Here is a 17,956-nt window from a genome sequence, read left to right as displayed (position 1 = left end):
GGAGGTTCCTCAAAAGACTAAATATAGAACTCCCTTAAGATCCAGCAATCCCACTCCTCACAGTTATCCAAATGATCTCAAACTTGGGGGCAATAAGCTACCAGAACAACTATGTTCATTGCAGTATTGTTTACCATAGCTAAGATATGGAGCCAACCCAGTTGCCCCTCAATAGATGAATGGATCAAGAAAATATGGTATATTTACAGAATGGAATTTTATGCTTCTATCAGAAAGAGTGGCATCGTCCCTTTTGTAAGAAAATGAAAAGACTTGGAAGAAATCATACTAAATTAATCAAGCCAGGCCCAAAGAAACATGAGCTCTATGATTTCCCTCACTTGCAACGATTAGCATTAGCCTATTACTCCTGAAAGTGGATCATAGTAGCGCAGGAGTTATGAATACATACATGACCATACAAAATGATGCTAATTGAAATGAATGCCAATATATAGAAACGGCAGGTCTTCTTTTGTTTAGTTGTCAAGCATGATGTAACCAATGTACTACAGATAGTTCATTCTTCTTACTTTATGTTATTTTTCTTCTCCTATTGGTTTTATCCATGGCAATTCCCATCTGTGATTGTGGTACCCTGCATTCTGTATATTCATTTATCTGATTGGGGGAAGGGAAGTGAAATAACAAAATGCTGAAATAAGTATAAATGGTGATGCATTGCAACAATGATACTCACAGGACATTGTGGGGGGAATTAACTTTACAACGCAGGGGGGGATTGGAGGGAAGGAACAGAAGGAGATAAACACTGGAGTGGGTAACAATGTTCAATGAGAAATGTAACTTACTCATGTAAATGTAACCCCTCTATACAGCATCTTTATAATAAAATAGATTTTTAAAAATATAAAATTTATTTTTTTCATAAAATCTCAAGCTGATACCAACAGAACTTCTGAGTTCGTGTCAAAGAGATTTTCAGGACTTTCAACAAGCTAGTCCAAAATACATATAACCACAATTAAGAGATAATGAGAAAAGTAGTGCTTTTTATTTTGTTAGATGAATAAAGGAAAATTTGTTTTTGTTTCTGTTAACATCGAATATGTGTTTGTTATCTGCATTGTTCCCAAGTCAGACTAATCTCTTGTCCTTAACTTTCTTTGGTATATATAACTTGGACATGTAATCTGAGATATAAGAAGTTCTTTGTTCAATTTGGAGGCACTCTTCCCTGGTCAAGAAGTTAGACTGGAAGAGCCTTCACACTTGCTGTGGTTTCTCTCGCACAGCTTACTGAGGAAGTTAGGAGTTTGAGAAAATGACTGCTAATTAAGTGCCTCTAAGTAATAAGAATTATTGTTAGAAACTGAAAACATATTTGAGTAATAAATAGACTAGAAAAAGGTTAAGTTTGCTATTTTATATCACTGCATTTCTTTTTGTCTAAGTTAGAAGCCAGACTTACACTAAAGTCCTAGAAGAAGCAAAATGGCTTATAGAGCTCAGATCATTTCCTTCCACAGAAGATGACAGCAGCAGAAGATATACAGGTCCACAAGTGGCACAAGGAAGTGAGAGTTTGATTTCTCCTTAAATTTTAGGGTCGAATGTTCAATAAGAAACCCTATGGACTGATGACAGCTTAAGGAGGTATCATTTCCTGTGTTGTTCCATCTTAGGAAGCTGTCACCAGTCTCCCATCACACTGTAGGTGCCATGCCTGACTGGTGACCTTAGCTGTGTCCTGAGAAGGTCCAGCAAGGCTGTGTAATGTTCACTGGAGAGTCAGGATTACACTCTAACAGGACATACAGGAATGTGGTAATAAGGTCTGAGTCAAGGTTTTGTCAGATCTAGATGATTAGTAACAGTCACTACTGTCTTCTGGCTAAGAATGTGGATATATTATCAGGGTCCTGCACACAAATTTATCACAAGTGTTAGTTTGCACCATTAACTCATGAAAGACAACAAAAGGTCATTAATGCCCTCTGACAAATTCTCATTAATATTTACTAGGTTAAAAGCTATATAAAATCAAGTTCATCGTGAGGAAAAAACCCAGACAAAAACCAAAACTGTTTTTCTGTACATATCATATGTGACAAAGTATTAAAAGTTAATGAAGCTGGGAAAGTTAAATGGATTTCTTTTTTACTATGGTTGAAACTGTCTTTTACATTTCAACTACTTAACAAAAAGAAGGTTGGCCAATCATGGCCAGTGGCTCACACTTGTAACTCTAGCTATTTGTGAAGATGAGATCTGAGGAAAGTGGATTATAGCTAGACCAGGTTAGAAAAATCTGTGAAATTTTGATCTCCAATTAGCCATTCAAAATGAAGAAGTGAAGGTTGGTTCAAGTCATAGATGGCTACCCTTGAGTTAAAAAAACTAAAAGTCAGCTCCCTGAGTTCAAGCTCCATTATACACACACACACACACACACACACACCTATTTTATCTCAAAAATAGCCAGTGACCAGGAAACAGAAACAAGATGATATTTTTCTTTGTTTTCTTTCATTTTTGTCATGTTTCTTCTTTTATCTCTCTTTGAGAAGTGAAAGGGGTCATATTAAAAGTGAGACAAATGATGAACATGTTCAACAGTGATATTCAATTGGTACTATATTGAAAATGACCTATGCAACTTGTTTGTGGGGGAAAGACGGGAAAATGAGGAGATGAAGGGAAAGGGTAATATTATCCAAAAAGAAATGCACTCAGGGAAGTAGAGTCATTCTTTAGCAATAGATCTCAGAGACAGTGCTCAGGCCCTTGATTCAAGCCTGATTACTGACTGAAACAAAAACAAATACAAAAGAAATGTAGTCATTACCACACGTATGTAACTATCCCTTCTACAGCAAAATAATGATAAGAAGAAGAAGAAGGAGATGGAGGAGGAGGAGGAGGGGAGGGAGGAGGAGGAGGAGGGGAAGGAGGAGAAGGAGGAGGAGGAGGAGGAGGAGGAGGAGGAGGAGGAGGAAGTTAATAAAACCAAACCAGTGAGAGAGAAAAATTGAGAGAGCAAGGGAAGGGGTGATATTTCAAAAAAGAAATATATCCATACCTCACTTATATGACTATAAACTCTGTGTAGCTCATATTTGTAATAATAATACAAAGAAAAAACAGAAATATAGTGCTTGAGGCTAACTCAAATGGAAGATCTGACTAATATGTATGTGATACCAAGTTCAAAACCCATTATCAATTTCCCCTTCAAAAATGGCTCTTCTCATCATGTGTGCTTTTCCTAGCTTATGAGAAGGGGTGCAAACAGTTAAAGAGAGAGAAAAATAAGCTGTCAGGCACAGAACTGTGCTTTTAAGGAGCAGTACTTGCTAGAACACGTGTTGACTAGAACAGATGATGACTCCATGTTTTCTGAAATAAAGAGACCTAGTTGAACTTGAATACAGGCTCCACTGTATATGAGATAGGGACTCAAAATTAACTAAAATCTCTGGAGCTCAAAGTCTTAATAGTTAAAATGAGCATAACAATACATATCTCACATTATGAGATCTGGATGTTATCAAATCTGGAGTGGGTTTTATCTTATGTGTGTATGAAACACTCAAACACTGCTGGAAGAAGTATAAACTGGCATGATGTTTACTAAATTACTTAACAGTAATACAGCAACTATACCGACTCCTGCCTGTTATCTTACAAAGAGGCTGAGAAAAGAGGATCAAGGTTCTAAGGCAGAACAGGAAAATGGGGCAGACTCATCTCCAATGACCTCTAAAAGAGCTTGAGGTGGAGATTGGTTCAAGTTGTAGAGTGCTAGACTTGAGCAAAAATCTCAGGAACAGTGCCCAGGCCCTGAGTTCAAGCCCTAGGACCAGCAAAAGCTCCCGCGCGTGTGTGTGCACACGCGCGCGCGCGCACACACACACACACACACACACACACCACAAACACACATACACAAACACACACACAATTTTGTATGTTCCTATCACCCCACTTAACAATACTTTCCCATTTCCAAGCTCACCAGTTGTTGTTGTTTTGTTTTGTTTTAAAAGGGACTTGCTGTGTAGCTCAGGCTGCTCTTAAGCTTACAATCCTTCTGGGTGCTGTGATTACAGGCATGTGTACCATAATTGGCTTCACTCAGTAACTCTATCTATAACATTTTTTGCAAGAAATTCATTCATACTCATGAAGATATGTGGCTTAAAGCTGTTCATATTAATATTCTACTATACAAATATAAATAATATAGCTGGACATGGTACTATACTAACACATGGTAATGCCAGACAGAATTAGGAGTTGAGGAAAGCCAGATTTACACTGCAGAACCTTGTCTCCAAGGAAAGAAATTCTATAAATATAAATCTACTCTGAGACATACAATATGTTAAATTAATATAATGGAACATATAGATTATTGTTAATGGAAATAAAATCTTGGCAGAAATTTTAAATACATACATATGTATATATATTTAAATTTGAAGAAATAAAATTTCAAGTGGTATTATCTGCATTTTTCAGTCTGTCAGCTACCTATTTACTCACACATTGATTTCTGTTTAGTCTTCACAAAATACTGTTCTCTCACATAAGTACAAAAAAACTGCATAACAAAAAGTACAAAAAAGTGCATTATCATAAATGCAAATGTAGTTTATTCCCTACCATGATAATTTGGAGAAAACATGCATTAAGCTAATGGCATTGAATACTGCTCAAGAAGGGGACTCAAAGAGAATGTAGATTATGTGTTTGTGTGTGTGTGTGTGTGTGTGTGTGTGTGTGTGTGTGTGTGTGTGTGTGTTCCATGAGTAAATAATGGAGTCAGAAGTGACCTAATATTCCTGTTTAGTCTTTTTGCTCAAAGCTGACACTCTACCATGAGAGCCACATCTCCACTTCTGGATTTTGGTTTCTCAATTGGAGAAATATCTCAGATTCTTCTGCATAGGCTGTTTTAAACCAGGATCCTCCGATTTTTACCTCTAAAGTAGCCAGGTTTTAAAATATGAGCCATAGGTGGACAGCAACTACATTAATATTTTTGCATGTTTGAATGAATTTTAGAGTAAGACGTATATGTTACTTTTGAGAATTGAGAATGTAGGACAATAGTAATTAATATTTAAGAGATCATAAAGCAAACAAACCTGAAAATAGAATTTAGCTGAGAATAATATGGAATAAATCAAAATTACCCATGACAGTTTTCAGTCTGTGCACAGAAATGATTGCATTGTTGGAGCCCAAGGCCATCAGATAGCTAAGCTCCAGCTGGCTTCTATGCTCATGAGGCCAGCTAGTGCTATTCACAAGAATGTGATGTTGTTGGATGGCAGGGATCAGCTTCAAGTTCAGAACCTGAAATATTTCTATTGATCTAGAAGTGGAAACATAGCAGGACAAGAATGTGATTAGAAGTGCTGAATGCAAAAACCATAGACTCCAAGGAAGACAGAATAACTCTTTCTATATCTGAAAGAGTATTCTCTCACAAAGAATCCTGAGCCGAATATGGTGGTCAATGTGTGTAATCTCTGAACTTGAGAGGATGATTTAGAAGTTAGCTTGAGACCAGCCTATGTTTTAGGCCAACAGAAGGACACATAGTAAAATGCTATCTTAAAACAACAACAACATTGTAAAGCTGGTTTTGACATGACATTTTGTACTTCTCATTGTTGCAACAGGTCCACCTGAATCCTTAAACGACTTGGGAGCGGGGGGTATGATTGGGTGTGGGGGAGGGAGGTTGGGAAGGGAGGTGAAGGGTAAACAAAGGAGGAGGCTGCAATGCTTGGTAAGAAATGTATGCATTATCCTGCCCATGTAATTGTAACCCCTCTGTACAGTATGTTCTCAAATAAATTAAAATTAAATTAACAACAACAACAACAACAGTCCCAATAACTGGGAATATGGTTAGTTGTAGAGTGCTGGCCTCGCATGCATGAAGCACTTGATTTGATTCCTCAGTATGATATAAGCAGAAAAATTGGAATTGGTAATGTGGCTCAATTGGTAGAGTGCTAGTCTGGATCAAAGAAGCTCAGGGATAGGGCCCAGGCCCTGATTTCAAGCCCCAGTCTGGCAAAATTTAACAACAACAGCAACAACCAAATGCAAAGTGCTGTTTGTTGAAATAAATATGTTGAAGAATTGTTGATGCTCACTAGAAAATTGTGCTGTCGCCATTCATAATGAACTTTGTTAGAAAAAGTAAAATAAATTAATGAAATATTATCTGGCATTAGACAGGACATAGTGAGATCTAAAAATGATAGCTGCCTAGGGTGACTTGACACAACTAACATTACAGATACACTTTCTAGATTGTAATTTTTAAGGATACAATCGTGGGTTTTTTCTTTTTCAAAATAATTATACTGCCGGGGGCCAGTGGCTCACCCCTGTAATCTCAACCCTCTGAGTAGCTAGGATTATAAGCATGCACCCCTGGCAACTGGCTAAAATAATTGCTTACCTGAGACAGAAGCCAGTTAGTATTAATTGTCAATCATGTTTAACTTTGTAAAATAAACTTTACTGAAAAGCCTTACAGTAAAAATAAGGAATAAAATGTGTCTCTTTGTTAAAAAGTTCTTACTAAAAGCTACATATTTGACTTGATTTTTTTCTTTCAAAATTGTGTTTTCCAGAATCATACCTTATCTTCCCTTGCTGTTTCTTTCATTTATTTCATACAGGCCCACAGCTTCTTCAACTATCATTTATGTGAAGAGCTTGCACATATCTATTTTCAGTCCAAATTCCTTGTATGCATCTATCATACACATATTCAACTGCCATAAAAACTTGTGAAACAATAATCACCCCTTTCCATTACTGGATATTAATGTGTGAGTAAAATTTAGGAAAACAAAGAATAACATCAATAAATATAACTAGATTTTAATAGTAAGGTTAAACATAAATTCAATATTGATTATTTTCTGAGCAATTTAATAAAAACCTCAAGGAAAAGAAATCAACTATTTTGAGTGCTGATATTGTGGTTTAAACTAAGGATCTTAACTTCTCACTTAAGCTTTTTCCCTAGTGGGTGGTGCTATATACATGAACCGCAGCTCCCCTTCCAACTTTATTTTGGGGATTATATAGAGATAAGAATCTCATGGAATAAAAATTCAGCTGTGTCCCTATCTTGGGGTTCATTTCAATTAACATCATCTTTAATGGTCATATGGTACCATGTACTAGTTATTACAAGTAAAGGAAACTATGGGATCTATGTTTATTTGGGCCTGGAATATTTCACTTAATATAACTTTTTTTCACATCTTTCCATTTCCTTACAAATGGGAGATGTCATTTTTCTGATAGAGGCATAGAATTCCATTTTATATATATATATACACCCACACACGCATATATATACATATACATATACACATATATATATACATATATGCATATATATATCTATATATCTATATATCACATTTTCTCTTTTTTATTGGGCAAATACCATACAGAGGGTTTGCAATTACATGGGCTATGTAATGAGTACATTTCTTATCAAGAATTGTTGCCTTCTCCTTTGTTTCCCCTTCCCATCACTTTGCATTCCCCCCCACCCCTCGTCCCCCCACCCCAAGCCACAGTAATAATGTTAGTTTTTCAACATAATATCTTGAACATCTCATTGTTGCAATGGGTCCACCTATATCCCTATTTAAACAATTTGGTTTTCCCTTCCCCTCCACAAATTATACCACCATAAAATACAGTGAAAACAGGGGTTATACTGTGGGGGAGGGCCATACAAAGCAACAAAAAAATCATCTTATAAATATGTTAGAAACAAGCAAAAGAAAGAAAAAAAAATTTGAAGCCTTATCTTGGGGTTCATTTTGCCTCACATCAACTTATCTGACCTTTTCTACTTGTCTCAGACATATACTAGTTATTGCACATAAGGGAAACCCTGGGACATAAGTTTCTTGGGGCCTGGTTTATTTCACTTAATATAATTTTTCCAAGTCTTTCCATTTCATAACAAATGGAGCTATGTCATTCTTTCTGATGAGGCATAGGATTCCATTGTGTATATATACCACATTTTCTTGATCAGTTCATCTACAGAGGGGAACCTGGGTTGGTTCCATATCTTAGCTATAACTGCCAAGACAGCCATCTACCATCTCAACAAATGAGCTGGCCATCGTGATTTACATCTGAAATCCTAGCTAATTATGTGGGAGGCATAGGTAATAAAGTCTCAGTCAATCTAAGATCACACCTGTGCAAAAAGTGCAAGACCTCAAGCAAATTATATGGACTAGAAGTATGGCAACATTAGTTGAGCTGCTTGGTGCTATACAACAAAAGTCCTGTCTAGCAAGCAGAGAACTCCTAGATAGAACCCTAGCAATACTCCTTTCTTCCACCAAAAAGCCTAAATAAATTTGTCCTATTTGAACATCTAATTTCAAGGCCACTGACAGATCAAGAGATGGTGACCTTCTCTTTAAAACCTAACTTTCACCCTAATGATAATCCAATTCTAATGTTTAAGGAAGATACTCGTTTTTAATCATTCTAATGAATATTCCAGTTTTCACTCTGGAAATGAGTTTCAGTTTGCTCTAATTCCCACAAATTTTCTGACTCTACCACTAAAGTTATCTTGTTCCCTCACATGAGCCATTATATTACTTGTCCTCAAGTTCTCTTATCAGGAAAAATACTGTAGTTGCCATTGATTTTACCTTTACCTGAACCACTGTATCTGAAAAGTTTCAGATTTACTTACCATCTGGTCCATTACTTACCGCTAACTCTCAACCTAAACCTGGCTGGAAAACTCATTAATCACTACAAGAATGATCACTGAGAAATACATATAATGATAATGTCTTTGTTACTATTCAGCCTCACATATTTGCTTCTACTTGTAAGTGAACACAATTTTATACTAAAAGCTTTCTTATTCGTAACAGTAAATAAATCAGAAGAAAATACTGATCCTAATCTTAATCCAAATTATATGGCAATGCTAACACTAACACAAGTACACTAGTTTTCACTCACCCTTCCAAACATAAGTTTCAATTTTTTCCAATATCTTAGTCATTTTCTAACACTAAACTTATTCTTTCTTAACTGGAACATTGAGAATAACCATCAGCCTAATTGTAAGAAGATTCATATATTAATAGCAATACTCTAGTATACATTCATTCTAATTCTTACCAGGCATATATTAAAATTTACCTTCAATTTGACCCTCATTTTTTTTCTCCTTTACTCTAAGCCTAACCATGGCTGGAATCCTAACCATAACCTTGACAGTACTCGTATCCCAATTCTAAAATGTATGAAAAATGCTCGTTTTGTGCAAGCCTAACTGAAATTCCACTGGTAATTCTTGAAATAAATTGCAGGTTTTCTGTAAACCCTACAGATTTTTTCACTCTTAACTCTGAATGTATTTTGTTCCATAATAGGAATCATTATACCCATTGATCTCAAACCCTGATATTGTGAAATGCATTGTACTTCCATTATCCCAGCTTTTCCTAAATTCCTAGAACCTAAAAAGTTTCAGCTTTACTTAGTATTTAACATTTCTTTCTTTTTTCTTTTTGTCGGTCGTGGGGCTTGCACTCTGGGCCAGGGCATGATCCCTGAGTTCTTTACCTCATAGCACCGCTTTTGTGTTTTATGGTGGTTAATTTGAGATAAAAATCTCATGGACGGTTTTGCCATTTTTTAAGTTCTGTGTTGATTTCCTTTTTCAAGATTTTAAAGTTTTCATAATAGAGGTCCTTCTCTTCTTTAGTTAATTCCTAGGTATTTTATTTTTTGTGGGGCTATTACAAATGGAGTTGCTTTCCTAATTTCAGCCACACTTTTCTCATTGTTGGCATACAGAAAAGCCATTGATTTTGGGGGGTTAATTTTATAACCTGCTACTTTGCCAAAGTTTTGAATCAGCTTGAGTAATTTGGGAGTGGAGTCTATGGGATTCTTTAAATACAAGATCATGTCATCTGCAAAGAGGGAGAGTTTTATTTCTTCTTTCCCTATTTGGATCCCCTTTATGTCTGCATCTTGTCTTATTGCTGTAGCTAGGCATTCTAATACTAGATTGAAGAGAAGTGGAGAGAGTAGACATCCTTGTCTTGTTCCTTAGTTAAGAGGAAATGGCTTTAGTTTTTCACCATTGAGTATAATGCTGGCTGTAGGTTTGTCATATACAGCCTTTATTGTATTGAGGAATGTTCCATGGATTCCTAATTTTTCCAAAACCTTCATCATGAAAGGGTGTTGGATCTTGTCGAATGCTTTTTCTGCATCTATTGAGATAACCAAATCTCATGGACTTTCCTGCCTGGGCTACCTTTGAACTGTGATCCTCAAAAACAGCTTCCTAAGTAACTAGGATAATAGGCGTGAGCCACTAGTTTAACCCATTTCTTTACTCTATCCTCAACCCCGGTTAACCAGAAACCTAATCCAAATCACATTCTGATTTAACACCAAATGGCTAATGTAAGGAAAATTGTCTAGATTCTATTCAATAGCTCATTTTTTTTGGCTTCTATTTCTTATTGGAAAACTAAAATTTACCGTAAAGCTTATCCTTCCCTAACCCTAATGGGAACAAAAAAGTATCTCTCACTTTAAACCAAATTATATCTGAATGTTTAAAGTAACACAGACTGGTTTTCATTCATTCTTGCCATTCATTCTTCTTAAAATATGTGGCAGTTTTACACAATGTCTTACATGTTTTTCTCATCCTAACCCAGCTCTAACTGGCACACATTTCCTAATCCTAAGCCTAGATGTAACCGAATCATCATGTTAATAGCAAGCTACTTTTTCATATTTATCCTAACTCTTGCTCAGCCTGTAGGTCTAAATTTTACTTGCATTTTGAATATATTTTTAAGTGTTTTTCTATTTCCAGTCAGGTTTTATTGTTCATTATTTTTTAAAATTTTTATTTTGTTGAAAAGGTGCTTTAAAGAAGGATTAGTTACACGTGTAAGGTAAGGAGTACATTTCTTGTTGAGCGTTGTTACCCACTTCTTTCTTGTTCTCCCACTATCACATCCCTCCCCACTTCACTTACCCCTCCCTCCCCATGGTGTAATCTTCATTTTCAACATAGTGTCTTGTGAGTATCATTGTTGCAATGGGTGATCCTCTGATGAACCTAAATTTTCTATTTCTCTAATCCTGGGATCCTAACCATAATAATAATGATAACTCAATTCAAAAGTTAACAAAAAATATTCAGGTTTTTATTCATCCTATTAATTCTCTGTACATCTTGAATTATCTTGCAGTTTAGCTTCAATCTTCCAAATTAGTTTATATGCGCATCTATAAAGATGTAATTTTATGTGAAAAACAGAAGATCTTTGGAGGAAGGAGTAATGAGAAGGAAATAGAGGGAGTAAAATCCAATACGTTAAATATATTATGGAATTGTCACTTCTGACAATTACTATCTATTAACAAAATAACTAAAAATTAATAAAGAACACACTGCCTTCCACTGTTCTTTAAGAGAGCCATGATCTGACTTTTGAAAAAAAAACTTGTGCTAGATAAAATTTGTCCATGCATAATTTATATTGTTTGCCAATTATTTAACTTAATGAATAAAAATTTATCGAATAAGATTCTTTGACCAAAAATATAAAACAGTGACTTAGCAATTGTTTGAGAAAAAGTTATTCTTATGAGTTTTAAGAAACGGAATTGATATTTCCCTACAAAGCAATGAATTAGGTTTACTAATCTAGTCTTTGTAGTAAGTTTAGAGAACATAATTGACATGAGAAACAACTAACTATATATCTTGTTTCCTGAATGAGTGATATTTTAAACATTGTCTTTTATTCAAATAAATACTTAGGTTTACATTTCAAAATAAGTGCAATTTTATCTCCTTTCAGAACAAGAACTTACCCTGCAATTAAATGTACTAGCATATTCAGGTATTTAAAAGCTAAATTTTCTATGTTTTATATGCAGCTCTACATATTCAGAATGACATGATTTTTTATTCATAAATATCTAACCCCAGATTTTTCCTTTATCAATATAAATTTTCTCATGAGTTTGTAGTGAAGGCTCCAGTAACCAGACTGGTTAAAACAATTTCCTGAATTCTAAATTTTAAATCAAATCATTTTTAAGCTTTGATAATATCATTTATTGTCTCTTCAGAGCAATTAAGCTAAAACAAATACTACTTTTTAAACATTTCACTCACATTGTAAAGAATATTAACATAGGTCAAAAAGAAACTAATTATTTCAGACTCATCATATTTGGTGATCTTATTGTGAAGAATGTAGAGAGTAGAAGGTCCTTATACTCAATAAATAGTTTTGGTTAAATTAAATCATATATCTGGATTTCTGATTTGGAGCTTAATCACATGGAAACAGGAAAATAATAAAAAAATTACTTTGGGATCACCAGAAAAGGATATGTGTGCATGTACCACAGTTGCTTTATTAGTTTGTAGTTGAACACTGGACTTCGATTTATATCTTGGCTGTTGTGGTGAATAATGTGAGTAACAATGAACTACAGATACATTTATGAGTTACCCACAGACAAATAATCACACGATTGGTGGGTCAGACAATATTCCAACTTTGGATTTCTTTAGGAAACTGCATACAACTTTCTACAACGAGAACACTAACCTGTATTTTGACCAAGAGTGTAGAAAATTTCCTTTTCTCCACAGTGTCACCAGCCAACATTTTTACCTTTTTAGTTTTTTTAAAGGACATGTTTTTACTGTGTGCAGTACCCAAGACTGGCCTTAGACTCAAATCCTTTTACTCCAACCTCCAATCACTTGGAATTACCAGCCTTTATCACCACATCTGATTCTTTGGCTATTTTTATGAGTTATAGTAGTTAAGAAGTAGTATCATAGTAATTTTGAATTGCATTTCTCTAATGACTTCTGCTCACAGAGCATTAAGCCAACATAGACGTTGTATTAAATACAAATTTGTAAATCCACAGGCGATTTTCAGGGCTTTTTGGAAAACATGTCTATTCAGAACTATTGTCCATTTTTAATCAAGTTTCTTGTTAATCTCATCTTTAATCTCTCTATAGAAAAATCAATAATTAATTCAAGGTAGTAGAAAGGAAAAAAATAAGCAGCTCCTAACATTTTTAAATTTTTAATAACATGATATTGCCTAAATCATTTTTAGACGCTTGAGACTCTATAACTCAATTTAGTTAGACCTTTTACAAGGCTATATATATTTTATTTATTTTACTTTGTTCTTTCCTGCATGAATAATTTAACTTGGTTTCTTTCAGTCTCATGTAATTCAGATTTCAAACTGAAGAATAAATGGAAGGAAGCAAACAAAAAATATAGTTCCCCTCATCTGATGATGCCTCTACAAAAATGAGGAAAGTGTTCATCCTTCTAAGGACCAACGATAGAATATTAAAAAGGCAATTTATTCTTCTAGGTCTTCCTTATCTTTGCGATGTAACTTAAATGATACAAAACACAATATACTGCTCAGATACTTTTATGTTTTATCAGTTTTGCACATTTTCATATGGATTTCACCTCAGTCTACAACATTCCTTCATCGTTCTGTCCCTGTTATTTTTATATTATCACAACATAAGATAACCAGTTTGATTTACAGCATAAGTTATCCACTGGCTTCCTTGGAAGCAAAGCATGGTCAATAGATACTACTTCTGGTTGCTCACACTACATGTAATGGTTTCTGTACTACTTATCACATTCTATTTGGTATTTAGAAAAGAATGCTGGCTAAACTCAAAGCTCATTCATAGGTTTACGTTAAGTGTTTCACAAGTTTTATGCTCTTAATTCTTAAGATAACATTCGTTATAATGCTAATGTTATTACCATTGTAGTGTTGGGAAAAATTATAGTTAAAGACAGTAAGTGCATGGCCCAAAGACACACGCAGTAAGGAAGAAAATGAGTCAAAGTTTCCAAAAGTCTTTCAGCAATACCAAAAAGGTGGATAAAATCTCTCCATTCTCTTACACTCTCAATTCAATATTCATATTGCCCAAGAAATAATAGCGTAGCAAATATTACAAATGGTGATTGTTTTCTATCACATTTTGTCTTCAACACAGACTGTGGTGGTGACATTGGGGTATCATGCACAGAGCTGAGCTTACAAATTGAGGTCCGAAGACAGCCAAATTTCTTCTGTCCCACAGTTCCAGTTTCTTTTTTAAAACGTACCAGAACTTTTAAATATCATCACTTACTATCTTTTCACAATCCCCAAACGAATTAAATTGACATATAATCACTCAAAAAGGCTTTCAAATAAGGAGATGATACAACAGGCACCCATAATGTAAATTTTCTTTTATTTTTAAAATTATTCTAAAAACATTGTGCTGGCTGGTCACACTTATAATCCTATCTACTCTGAACATTTGCTCAGGAGACTGAGATCTGTGGATTACACTTGGGAGCCAATCAGGGCCAAAAAAAAACTTCATGAAATTATTTTTCAAAATGTTTAATGAACTAGCAAAGAGCCAGGAATTGAGATGCAGCTTACATAGTAGATCACCAATCTAGATAGGAAAGGCCTAGCAAGACCTTGAAGCCCTGATTTTAAACTCTGAGCATGATGATATACATGTATGACGTGTGTTAGCAGGTACATGCGTGCTTGCTTGAACGCTGCGGCACTCACACTCACATACATTTATTCAAATTACCTTCATATCAGTGTTCTGCATTAATTTCTTTGTTAGCGATATTATATGGGTAAAATAGAGGAAATAAACTCTTCCATCTCAGAACATTTTTATATGATTTTTTTGTAATAATACTGTGCAGAGGAGTCACATTTACATGAACAAGGAAACTAGTACATTTCCTAACAAGAATTCTTACCTCCTCCTTTATATGTCCCCTACCATCCCTTCCTTTCCACCTCCACAAGTACACTCCCCTCCCCCTTCCTTCCTCCACCTAAATTGTAAAGTTCATTTTTCAACATAGTGTCTTGTGCATCTCATTGTTACAATGGGTCAACCTGTATCCTTATTTGAGCAATTTTTCCCTTCCCCTCCCCAAATTAGAGAAGCATACATTCAAGATGTATGTGCACCAACTTCAAATACAGAGAAAACAGGGGTTATAGCGTGGGGAGAAACATACAAAGAAAAAAAATGCCATCGCTCATTATAAGTACGTTAGAAACAATAGCAAGAAAGAAAAATCCACTTGTGTCACTATCTTGGGGTTCAATTTCTTTAACATCATCTTATCTGGTTCTATGTGCATAGCTTTTCAACTTTTCTGCTTATCCCAGACATACATTTGTTATTGAAAATAAGGGAAATCATGGGACCTATGATTCTTTGGACTTGGGTTACTTCACTCAATAAAATTTTTTCCAAGACTTTCCATTTCCTAACAAATTAGGCTATGTCATTCTTTCTGATGGAGGCATAGAATTCCATTGTGTATATATACCACATTTTCTTGATCCATTCATCTTTTGAGGGCATCTGGGTTGGTTCCATATACTAGCTATCGTAAATAATGTTGCAATAACCATAGTTGTGCTGGTAATTTTAGTATGGTCTTGGTTATGATCATTTGGGTAGATCCCCAAAAGTGGGATTAATGTGTCATAGAGGAGTTTCATGTGGAGTCTTTTGAGGAACCTACATGCTGCTTTCCAAAGTAGTTGAACAAGTTTACACTCCCACCAAGAATGCAGTACGGTTCCCTTGTGGCCACATACCTTTCAGCATCTGTTGTTGTAAAAATATGGAATGCTCTACAAATTTTCATGTCATCCTTGCGCAGGGGGCATGCTAATCTTCTCTGTATCGTTCCAATGTTAGTGCATGTGATGCTAAATTGAGCAAAGAACATTTTTTATATATAAAGTATAATTTGTATTGATTTTATGAAACTAGACAATTCAACAAAAATAAGTTCAAAAGAATTGCTGTGAAATTTTAGAATCATGTACTTCTTACATAAGCACACATTTAAGAATAAAATCAAGATAGACATGCCAAAAACAAAATAATTCCAGATATTTGTAGTTCAAGAGATGTGTAGGAGGAGGGATTCAATTATTCTATACAAGGCACCTGTCAAAATGAACATTGCAGCAAGTGTTTAGGTTTGTTAAAGTTTTAATGTTTTATGGCTGGGAAGGTGGCTCAGTGGTAGAGTGCTTGCCTTGCATGCATGAGGCCCTGGGATCTATTCCTCAGCACCACATAAGCAAAAAGAAAAAAGCGGTAAGTGACGCTGTGGCTCAAGTGGTAGAGTGCTAGCCTTGAGCTGAAGAGCTGAGGGACAGTGCCCAGGCCCAGAGTTCATGCCCCACAACCGGACCCTCCCCCCCAAAAAACAGTTTTAATGTTTTAAATATGCTTAATTTTGGGATTTTGCTTATATATGCCAAAAATAGGACTGTTTGGCAGGTATAAAACTTTTTGATAAAGTATTTAAGATTTATGGTAATAGACATTAAGTACTAAGTATGTACATTTTAGAGTATATGGAAACTTTATTAATGAGAAGTTGCAAAGTCTTTGTGTAAAGAAGCAGAGTGAAGAGTTAAGACTTTAACTATACAGTTTTTGTTAAAAATTTAGAGATTCCTTACTTTATTTGATGATATAAGCCATAATATACACATGTATGTTACTAGTCACACACATACATATGCACATGTATACATGCGCACATGGAGAAAGACACATAATTACAGCCAACACAATTTCCACCAGTTGTTGAATATGCCTTAAACAGAATACTTGGAACAATATATGTTGAAGATGTATTTGTCTCTAATAGTTCATTTACCAATCCTCTTATCTCTTAAAACTGGTAGTTTTAGAGAGATTTGATTTACAAAATGCAGTACAAGTGATAGCAAGTCACTTGGAAACCTCAGTAAGTATAAGTGATACGGTGTCTCCCTGCTCCTCACGGAATGCTTCCTCTTGTAGACACTCTCAACCACCGAAGTAGCAGGAAAATACCCTGGTAAAGAGTAAAGTTATAAGGCTTTAAATGGCATCCTTACTTGAGCTCTTTTCCCAACAACCAGCAGGAATTCCTAGGCAGATGTGTGAGTCCTCCAAAAACTGGACTCTACATATACATTTTACTAACCCATGTGAAAATTCCTATATGAGAAATGCTGACTGAGTTCTTGCTGAGTTCCTGGCCAAGAAAATAAGAAAAAAAAGAAAGTATTTTTAATGTTTTAAAGTTTGAGAGTAATTTTTAACCTGTCAATAAATGTGTAGAACACAATTATGCCAACTGATAAAAAAAATTATGGCATTTCATTTATGTGCTCTTGGACTTGGCCAGTGATTTTAGATGTGTCTACAAAAGTAGAATCAGCATAAATCAAGCCAGCATTTCTTCATTTAAGATATAAGGAAAGGATACTGGTTGGCCCATTGTAACAATGAAATATACAAGACACTCTACCAGAGGATGGGTGAAGGGGGGAGGTGGGGTGGTGTGAAGGGAAGGGATGGTAGGGTTAAAAACAAAGGAGGAGGTAACAATGCTCAATAAGAAATGTACTCATTACCTTACTTATGTAACTGTAACCCCTCTGTACAGTATTTATAATAAAAATATATATTAAAAACATACAAGGAAAACTTATCCCCCATTGTATACACACTTAATCCAGAAATTCATTACTGAATTCAAAACCTCTTAGAATTAAATTCCTAAATAGCAGTACTACATCTATATACCAGTATAAAATTTAAGCATTTTTATTTTTTAATTTTTCACGTCTCCTTTCTATCCCTCCCTTTCTCTTATCCTATTCCCGTACTTCTCTGAATATTATGTTTTTAATTTGCATAATTTTAAGTGTTTCACTTTTAAGTTTTTAATTTTTGTTTTACTATTTTTCCTTGTCTTTTTTTTCTCTTTCTTTTTTCCCCGGGCTCT

General features: G+C 35.0%; 1 non-coding gene across 1 annotated transcript; it reads right to left on the bottom strand.

Moving 5' to 3' along the window:
- Window positions 1–15,775: 15,775 nt before the first annotated feature.
- On the bottom strand, window positions 15,776–15,882 carry LOC122097281. Its single transcript, XR_006145512.1, has one exon. It is a non-coding gene; the product is annotated as a U6 spliceosomal RNA (small nuclear RNA).
- Window positions 15,883–17,956: the final 2,074 nt, after the last annotated feature.

Source organism: Dipodomys spectabilis, unplaced genomic scaffold, assembly GCF_019054845.1.
Source record: "Dipodomys spectabilis isolate Male_0828 unplaced genomic scaffold, ASM1905484v1 ptg000420l, whole genome shotgun sequence".
Taxonomy (NCBI): domain Eukaryota; kingdom Metazoa; phylum Chordata; class Mammalia; order Rodentia; family Heteromyidae; genus Dipodomys; species Dipodomys spectabilis.
The sequence above is the reverse complement of the archived record's forward strand: the minus strand, read 5'-3'. Positions and strand labels throughout refer to the sequence as shown.